The sequence below is a fragment of the Cupressus sempervirens genome, chromosome 5 (assembly GCF_028749045.1).
Source record: "Cupressus sempervirens isolate cs-2001-9-10 chromosome 5, ASM2874904v1, whole genome shotgun sequence".
Classification (NCBI taxonomy): domain Eukaryota; kingdom Viridiplantae; phylum Streptophyta; class Pinopsida; order Cupressales; family Cupressaceae; genus Cupressus; species Cupressus sempervirens.
The window spans coordinates 238,561,855-238,571,916 of NC_143122.1; the positions used below are offsets into that span (position 1 = coordinate 238,561,855).

General features: G+C 34.3%; 1 long non-coding RNA gene and 1 pseudogene across 1 annotated transcript; both read right to left on the reverse strand.

Moving 5' to 3' along the window:
• Window positions 1-238: 238 nt before the first annotated feature.
• On the reverse strand, window positions 239-2,927 carry LOC149555404 (uncharacterized). Its single transcript, XR_016365300.1, has 4 exons — window positions 2,600-2,927; window positions 767-2,399; window positions 601-666; window positions 239-514 (listed from the first exon to the last, which is right to left on the reverse strand). It is a non-coding gene; the product is annotated as an uncharacterized LOC149555404 (long non-coding RNA).
• A 551-nt stretch (window positions 2,928-3,478) lies between these two features.
• Window positions 3,479-6,045, reverse strand: LOC149555405 (putative receptor-like protein kinase At1g11050 pseudogene; annotated as a pseudogene).
• Window positions 6,046-10,062: the final 4,017 nt, after the last annotated feature.

Sequence of the window (10,062 nt, forward strand, 5' to 3'; positions counted from 1 at the left end):
TCTATTTGGACGGTTTTTGGGTTACCAAATATTGTGTTCATGTGCTATGAATGATTATCTTTCAATTTCTCATGCATGTAGTAGTTTAGATCAATTAATGGTGAATGGATTATGTTGATTAAGTGTTGATCTGTTAAATGTTTTGAGGTTACTGATTCACCCCTCCCCTTTCAATAACCTAGCTAGTCTTGATTATTTCCAACACATATATTAACCAATAATGTCATAAGTCTAATAATGTCATGCATCAAATAAATTTCATACATCAAATATAAAATGTCATATATATATCAAATGTATATCGCATATGTCCACTGACATAAAATCCAACATATATGTCCATTGATGCCTATACATGTACATGTCTATCAACTATATTTTCTCCTTCCCACGAGGGGAAGGAAACAAATCTCTAGAGGCCTTGGGTCATCGTGTGGAGGTAGATGGTGGCGATGATGGGGTCTTCCTCATAGCTCACAAGTGTCCTTTTGTTGAGGCTCTTCTCTAACTTGAGCTGATACAAACAAAGTAGATATGAATCAATAATTATTATACATTGGAATCAAATATATGTACACAAAAAATTAATTATTTTCTTACCGCCATCATATAGTCGCTTTGCAAGTCCACCTCGAAGGCTTGTGGACGATTGGGTGTGACAAGACCCTACAACAATTGAATCAATATAATCACTTATAAATAACATTAGAAATTTTGATAATAACTATTATAAACAACAACTAAAACCAAGAAAATTCTTTCATACCTCAGTCAATGGCTATGAACTAGCCGTAGCTACAATCACTCCATGATCGATGGACTACCAAAGATGAGAAGTCTCTGATGTCAAGAGCTACATGTCTTACAATACACATTAAATGTAACATGAAACATGAAACAAATATAATCAAATGAATTAAATTAACATGAAACAAATGTACCTCTTGGAAGCTTGTGTCGCATCTAGGCACATGCATACTTTTTTTTGTCAATCATTCATATGATTACTTAATAAATATGTGTATTCATTTAAATGATTAAATTGATACATACCTTTAGACTCGTCAAGGGGACGAAAAATGGGGCCAAGGGATCACTACTAGAGCCACCAACACTCTAACCTTGAATTTTGAACAATGTTAATACATGCTAATTAATTAGTCATTCACTATACATATGAAATGTGATCAAATTAGTCTATTATAATTGTAATTTACTTGTGTGTCAATGCCAAATATCTCATTTAGGAACTGATAAGTCACTAGCTCATCATCTACACCATCTTCAGCATGACTGCCAAATGTGCATAAGGATCCACATGATGTGCACATGTGACTGCGATGTGTAGAAGGCTCCTCCTCAACTAATGGACTTGTTCAATGAATGAGGGTCTACATCAAAGCTCTAATAGTCCCTAGAGTGTTGGCCTCTACATGTTACTTCACAACTGAAAGAATAGTCACATCCTCACCTTGTGGCTTGACTATAGGTGCCCTAACTACATTAGGGTCATGACGTGCCCTCGGCCTCTCAAATGATGACCCCCTACCTCTACCCTGAGAGTCTAATATATCAAAATAATTGGAGATCTCCCCAAGGACAAAATTACAATACAATTTCCTTAAGAAATGCATGGGGACCTCATGATTATTGCAAGGAGGGGCATCAAAAACCATCCACCATCTATCCCAAAAATTATTTCTAAAAGCATCGTGTATGCACCAATGGATGGGGAACCGTTTAGTACCCTCTCTAATAGTATCGTGTTCACCAGATTTTCTAAATAATGCACATATTCTACCTTTTGGTATATCTTTTTTTTTAACATCTTGATATGATAATTTATTTGCATGATATCTTTTTTGTTCTTCCCTCTTAACCCGCCAAACATCTAACTAACCACTAACAGAAGCTATGTGGATCTTAATGGATTTGAGGGACGATGTCAATTGAGCTCTCATTGGATTGGTTTGTCCACATTGTTTCAAGCGACCAATGAGTCCTTCTAATTCAGTTTTGCCTGTTTCTATTTCATTTATTATATTTTCTTGTGTGCCAGGAGGAGGTCTTGCAATTGTTCAAGTTGTGGAATTTGTTGTTCTTGTTGTGGAGGGTTTTGGTTTTGATCTTTTTGAGGGTTTTGGTTTGGATCTTTTTGGGGATTTGCTAGTCCATTATTGACATTTCCTGATAAGAAATCAATTGAAATCTAAATAAATAAAAAAATTTAAAGAAAATTTGAAAAAAAACTTACAAAACAATATAAAAAATATATAAAACAATGCAAAAAGAAAGTTAGATAACATATGGCGTGCTCGTGATCTCAAACTTCGACGACAAGGAGGCATATTGGCAAGGTGGGTGGCAGAAAACTTGTTTTGTTGCAATCCGTGTACGTGCTGTAGCAAGGAGAAGTAGCAAAAAAGAGTTAAAATGAATGGGCTGTAGGTATGCAACCCATTTATAAAAAAATAAGTTTTTTTAAAGCGCGTATGCGCTATGGCTCGGGTTACCCAAGCCATAGCGCATACACGCTATTGAAAATTAGAAAAAATAAAAATGGTGTCACCTTTTTGGCACCACAACTTGGTGCACTTACCCTCCATCACCAAAAGGATGCTCGGGATCCACTCCACCTTGGAAACTCCAAGACGAGTTCAAAACAAGTTGCAGATTTGAGCAAATCCCTGAGATTTGGCCCATCTCTTAAAGGTCATTCCTGCACATTTTAATTCAAACACTTGGAAAGCAAAAAAAATGCTACAAAGTTGCAAGCTATTTCCCTTGTTGTATGGTTTTGACTTTTGTTAATATCAAAAACATTAAAAAATATATCCACTTTTGAATTACTATAGCTCAACCATGCTTAACCAAAAAGTTTCCCCTACAATAACATCAACTTAACTTTCTACCTTAATTTACATGATTTTAACCAAATATTATGTCCAATTAAACATACATAATAAAACCACTTAAAATCATTCATTCTTATATAATTAATATTTTAACAATACATCAAATTATAAAATATTTAATCAGATCAATCATAAAATTTATCAGTGAACAATAATTTCCATCAACTTAGCTCTCATAACCATAAACATCTACTTATTATTTCTTCTTATTATAATTCTTACACTGTCCTGTATACATCAACTTCTGCGTACTTATATTCTCATTTTTCACATAAGATATTTGAATAAACCTGAGAATGAAACAAACGGCCAATTCCTCATTTGACTCAGGAAGATTGATTGTATTATAATAAATTAGTTAGCAAAAAATCACTGTTTTACAGGCATGAGTGCCAGGCTCGGTCAAGTCAAATTGCGTCGAAATCATTTTTATATCAGTAGAAACAGTTATTCGTGGGGGTTTAGTTTCGTTTTAGATCGTACAGTTGTTTAAGATTTGAGCTGTTCCAGGGTTTATGGATACTGTTCAGATGTTTATTTTCAGATAGTTTTCTTCAGTCCTGTTAATATAAACAATGAAGTATGCTTTTTCCATTTACAATTCCACCCACCAAAGGGCGCCATTTTTTTTCCATAACAGACATAAAAATCTGTTCAAAATAGTAATGAAAGATAAAACTGTCTACCTGGGCAATTTTGTTTGGGAAACAGGCGAGTAAGTATAACTTCCAGGAATCCTAAACGAGCTATTCCCATACTCAACAGACTGGTGCGTGAGGGGCAATGGCCGGTCTGGAATGTCAGGAATTTCTGTATCTCCTTCCAACATCTCAATAACCTCAACAAGGTAGGCCTGAAAGCCACCATAACATGCGCACACATTATTCCCACAAGAACAAATCTTTCCATGATACTTGCAGGCCCAGTTCCTCTCATCCCCTGCTCCACCACTTCAATTGTTCTGCCCGCTTTCACAAGGTTCCACGCCCAATCCGTCACCAGATAATCAGAAGTATTCTCCACAGAAGTATCCAGAGCTTTTCTGCCGCTCATTAACTCTAACAAAACGACACCAAAACTACAAACATCACTCTTTTCTGTCAATTGCCCGTACAGAGCATACTCGGGAGCCAGGTAGCCATGAGTGCCCGCAACTCTTGTGGTCAGATGAGACTCCGCTTCCACGCTCATTCTCGCCAGTCCAAAATCACAGACATAAGCATTCATTTGATCATCCAGCAGAATATTCGTCGCCTTAACGTCTCTGTGATAAATTGCAGGCTGAACGCAATAGTGCAAATAAGCCAAACCCTTGGCTATTCCGAGCACAATATGTTTCCTCTGCGGCCAAGTCAGCGGTGATTTGGATTCTCGCCCAAATATGTGGTCTTCTAAACTGCCGTTCGGCATGAAATCGTAGATCAGAAACCTCTGGTGCCCTTCCGCGTTATCGCTGGCTACACAGCAGCCTCTCAAAGCCACCAGATTTTTGTGCCTAATGTTGTGGATGATCTCCACCTCATTCAAGAAATCCGCGTCTCCCTCTTGAGAACAGTTCTTTATTCTCTTCACGGCGATTACTCCACCGTCTGGAAGGTTTCCCTTGTACACAGTGCCGAATCCGCCTTGGCCGATGAGGTTTCTCCGGCTGAAATTCTCTATGGCGAACTTAATTTCATCAATGTTGAACCAGATAGCTCCCGTGTTGGGCTTCACCGTGGTCTTCAACAGGCTCCTGTTGCGCACTATGAACCGCCTGTGAACAGCTTCTCTGTTCCTCTTCTCTCGCAGAAAATAAAACGCTAAACCGGCACAAATTCCGACGGAAATCGCTGAAGAGGCGACTGTAGAACAGATGAAAACCAGGCGCCCGCGGTTACTCGAACCCGCGACCTGCAAGGACAAGCCAAAGGTGCAGGCAGCCGTGTTGTCGTTCTTCGGGCAGTAATCGTTAGCCAGACCAGAAACATAAAGAACGGCGAAATAGAAGCACTGGAGAGTTGTCGCGGCCGTGACATATATATTCAACCCTAATATTTTACTCACCACATTCTGCGCGCTCTCTTTGCAGAGATTGCAGGAGGGCAAACTGGTAAAATCCCCTTTGCAGGCCGTGTCGATGGAAGTCGTTCCGAAAAGATCAAGTAAGTCCTTTTTACTCTGTATGCCGCGGCAAAGATTGGGGTTGGATACAAACATGGATGTGTCGTTCAGGCACTGCGAGAGCAAGGCAGGGGAAACAGATGCTGAAGCGACTTTGCTACGGAATGAGATTATACAGGCGTTTGCTGAGGAGTAGTCCGGAAATTCGAAATTTGATGAATCTTTGAGATATTGAGCCAATCCTACACCGAATAAACTTAGCAGCGTCTGGCAGCAATTGGCTTCCCCTGCATCCACAGATTCACAGGAGGATTTGTCCCACGACATTTGACTGACATAATTGAAATCCGTCGGGCATTTGGCGGCATTTGCCTTCACAATTATGAATAGTAGCACGAACGCCAGCCAAATTAGCTTGCGCATCTTTGCAATTGTCTTTCTACTCTCTGCAATCAAACCTTCAAATAAAACCTTGGATGGTGGATGCCTGATCTAAAGTCGAGAACGGGAAAATAGAAAGACTTCAGAAACGATTATGTACTCCGATGCCTGGTCTAAAGGTAAGAACAGGAAAATTGCAAGACTTCAGAAGTAATAATGAATTCCATTGAATTTCTACTCTCTGTAATCAAACCCTGAAAGTAAAGCTTGGAAGGCGGATGCCTGATTTAAAGGCAAGAACAGGAAAATAGAAAGACTAAAGATATAATTATTTGTGAATTCCATTGAATTTCTACTATCTGTAATTTCAACCCCTCAAAGAAAGATTGGAGGGCGGCTGTCTGGTCGAAAGTAAGAACGCGAAAATTGGAAGATTTTGACAAGTAATTATGAATTCCACCCTTCTGTGCAAATTGTCGGCATTTTTTGGGATAACTATGCAGGGTCTGTTAAACTCTTCGTCGGGGTCTGTTAAACATTTGAGAGACGGCAGATCACGTAAAGTTTTATGTTTTTTCTTTGTAATTACTCCGAAGGCGTTCCCTCCATGAAAAAGACAATGGAATCCTCTGATAAAGCGGTTGAAAAGAATATGAGAAGTGAGAAGACCATAAATGTTATTCAGATCTCAATCTCACCATCAATGTACATGTATTTCAAATTCTTCCAATGACTTCAACGTTTACCTAACCAACGATTTAGCAAGAATACATTGGCGTGAATTGACAGAATTGGAATAAAGAAGCTGGAGATTAAAAGCCCATAACAGACGAATCGAGAGTAGTAAAATTTGCTCGGCTTAAGATTTCGATTCTGTCAAGTGACGCTACAGAGGACTGTGTCACAGGCTGTGGGAAGAAGAATGGTCTCTGCGTTAAGTTATGTAAGTGGAGTGAATACTCTCGGTGTAGTCAATGGACATTCCCTTTTATGGAGTGAATCCCTTTTATGGTTCTTAAAAAAAAAATTGTATGGATAAATTTACAAAGAAGGTAAGTTAATCAAAATCATCACACAATTTAATAATAATAATAATAATAATAATAAATATTACAGAGTTCTTATAATAGAATAAAAGTTGAATTAGAATACTGTACATAAATCAACATTATTGTTGTTTAGAAATTCGTTGATTTGATCTTGAATTTATAGCAGTCAATTCATGATTCTATATATTATGAATATTAAAAAGAATTTTATTACATTTATGTTAGATAAATGTTGTAATGTTGTAGCTCATGAAAATAAAAAATAACCTAAAAATATATGTATAAAGTCTTAGAATACCATTCATTTTAAAACATTTGACTTCTCAAAGATTTTTTTAAATCACTTGTCTTATCATGACTATTGTATATTGTACTATTTTTCATTATGATCACAAAGATGAGCTTAGACTATCCTCCCACAAAAATATATAGTTGACCAATTCTAAAGATCGAAAACATCATAGATTTAATTAATAGATGGAGATATTTTAATCTCTACTAATTTTTTCTCCACTTCATATATTTATTTAGTCATTTCAATTCATTGAATTTTTTTTTCATCACCTCATTGGGTTTCAATTATATTATGTACATTCTTATATATTCACTATTTGCATGTCATTAACTCCATTCACAATTACGTATAAATTCATTCATTGTCTCCAAAGGTGTACCTTACATCAATCGTGAAGTATCTTGAGATTGCTCTTAATAGGTTTGCAATGAACAATAATTTATATTTTAAATTTTTACATTTCCATCTTTTTCTAGTAGCCATTTTTTAAGGGACAAAGAATTGTATATCAGTTATGTTCTTGTTTACTCACGATATCTTCAACCATTCAATCTTCATAAAGTTGGTTCATCCAAAGGGCTGACCTAAGAGAACTTGATTGTTGTGATCAAATCCTCTTCACGCAAGTGCTTCTAATTGTAAAAATGACCTCCACAATTCCAAATGAAGAGATGGTGAAGTTAAGTGGATCTACTATTGTAAGATAGTGTTAGTTGAAATCTACAAAATATTGATCAATTGCATATAGATGTTTAGATACAAGTCCACATAACATATGGAATTAGTTTGTTAGACTATAAAAGTAACCCAATTTAATTTTTATTACTATATTTATTACAAATACACAAAAAAATTTCCTAATTATGATAAAAAAATATATATATATGATGAAAACAATATACAACTATTTATTAACCATCAATATAAACTAATCAATTTTATTATTATTTCTAAGTTTCAAATTAAATTGTATTAACTAACATTTCTTTAAAAATTAATTTGATTTATCATCTTATTATTATGAAAAAAAAAAAACCAATTTATTACTTTAAATTCTAAAATAAGTCATTTTACACTTATATGAAAAATCCTATGATGGCTTTTATTCATTACTTTAAACAGTGTAACTGCTCGAGTTCAAATAAAATTTTAATCATTAAAATATAGTAAATTTTCAAATAAATATTAGAAAATATGATTTGATTTATTTAATTCTTATATATTGTATATTCAAGTTCACTTTTTATTTTTTATCATGACAATATTTTCACTGTTATTTTCCAAAAATAAATCTACAATCTGATAGGGTCTTTATTTCTTAAGTGTTTTTTAATTTGAAATAATAGAAAAGAGTACAAATAAAAACAACAAATACTGCAACATTATAAACAGTATACATAATTTCTTTTAATACTATTTATAAGTGTTATAATTTTGTAACATAATTCCCAGAAGATAAAACAAAACCTGATTGGACTCAATGATATTCATTATTTGTTTCTAAATTCTATTTTATGGTCATCCAATTGCAAAGACGGGAAAAACCCAATTTTTTAAATTTTAATATAATATGGTTCCTATTACCTAAACTTGCCAACCACCCCAACATGGAAGCTGATTATTATTTTTTAATTCCTTGAGGATGACTATTTTGCACCAAAAACAATTCAGAAAAGTTTTACTAATTTCTAATAAACGACCTGTTATTCTTGATCAGCCTATTATTTTTAATAAACAACATGTTTATTAATTTCTAATAAATAGCTTGTTATTCTGCTAGTTATGCAACTGGCAAAAGGCAACAACTAATACAATTTTTTTTTGAATATATATTGATTGGGTCACATGATGGTAGACGTGATGTTTCTGCAAGGTATAACTAGCTTTTATATATATATATATTACAACGAGAGTAATTGTTCTCGAGGCGCCTATTTTTATTTAATCCCAAGATTATTTTAATCAAAATTGGGATTTATGAAAATAAAAATAGGCACCTACGAAATGATTACTGTCAACGTTATATATATATATATATATATATATATATATATATATATATATATATATATATATATATATATATATATATATATATATATATATATATATATATATATATATATATATATATATATATATATATATAAGCTAGTGGCAGTCACGGTGCAATAAGAAAAAACATTTGCTTTTTATTTATATTTTGATAAGGTTATTATTAAATTGTTAATTAATTTTAATTAGAGTTGTATAAAGTTACTATAAAATTATGCTTCAAATTTTCTTAAAAAATATAATTTATGGAGTTTAAGTTAGATTTAAAAAAGTAAATTTTTTTTGGCATATTGTAATGTAAAATGTTATAGTCAAACATAGATATATGGTTAGGGACAAAGTTACCATTACAGTTAATGTTAACCTTAGGGATAGAATAAGGGTTATGGTTAGCATTATGGTTAGGGTTGGAGTTAGTGTTAGGGTTAGAGTTATGGTTAAGGTTAGGGTTAGAGTTATGGTTATGGTTATTGTTAGAGTTATGGTTAAGGTTCAGACTAGAGTTACGTTTATGGTTAAGGTTAGGGTTAGAGTTATGGTCATGGTTAAGGTTAGGGTTAGAGTTATGGTTATGGTTAGGGTTAGTGTTATAGTAAAGCTAGGGTTAGGGTTTGAGTCAGGGTTAAGGTTAGAGTCAAGGTTAGTGTTTGAGTCAGGATTAAAGTTAGGGTTAGGGTTAGGGTTAGAGTCTAATTATGGTAAAGTTAGATTTAGGGTTAGAGTTAGGGGTTAGAGTTATGCTCATGGTTAAGGTTAGGGTTAGAGTTATGGTTAGGGTTATGGTTAGGGTTAGGGTTATTATAGGGCTTGAGTTATGGTTATTGTAGGGATAGGTTTAGGGTTTGAATCAAGGTTAAGGTTAGATTTAGGATTAGGGTTAGGGTTATGGTTAAAGTCTAATTATGGTAGAGTTAGATTTAGGGATAGAGTTATGTTTATGGTTGAGTTTAGGACTAGAGTTATGATCATCGTTAAGGTTAGGGTTACGGTTAGGGTTAGAGCTTGAGTGAGGGTTAAGGTTCTAGAGTTACGATTAGGGTTAAGTTTTGAGCTAGGATTAAAGTTAGGGTTAGGGTTATGGTTAGAGTCCAATTATGGTAGAGTTAGATTTAGGGTTAGAGTTAGGGACAAATTAATTTTTATGGTTAAGGTTAGTGCTAAGATTAGGGTTAGGGTTAGAGTTAGAGTTAAGGTCAGGGTTGAGGTTAGAATTAAGGTTAGGGTTAGTGTTAAGGTTAGGGTTAGGGTTAGAGTTAGAGTTAGG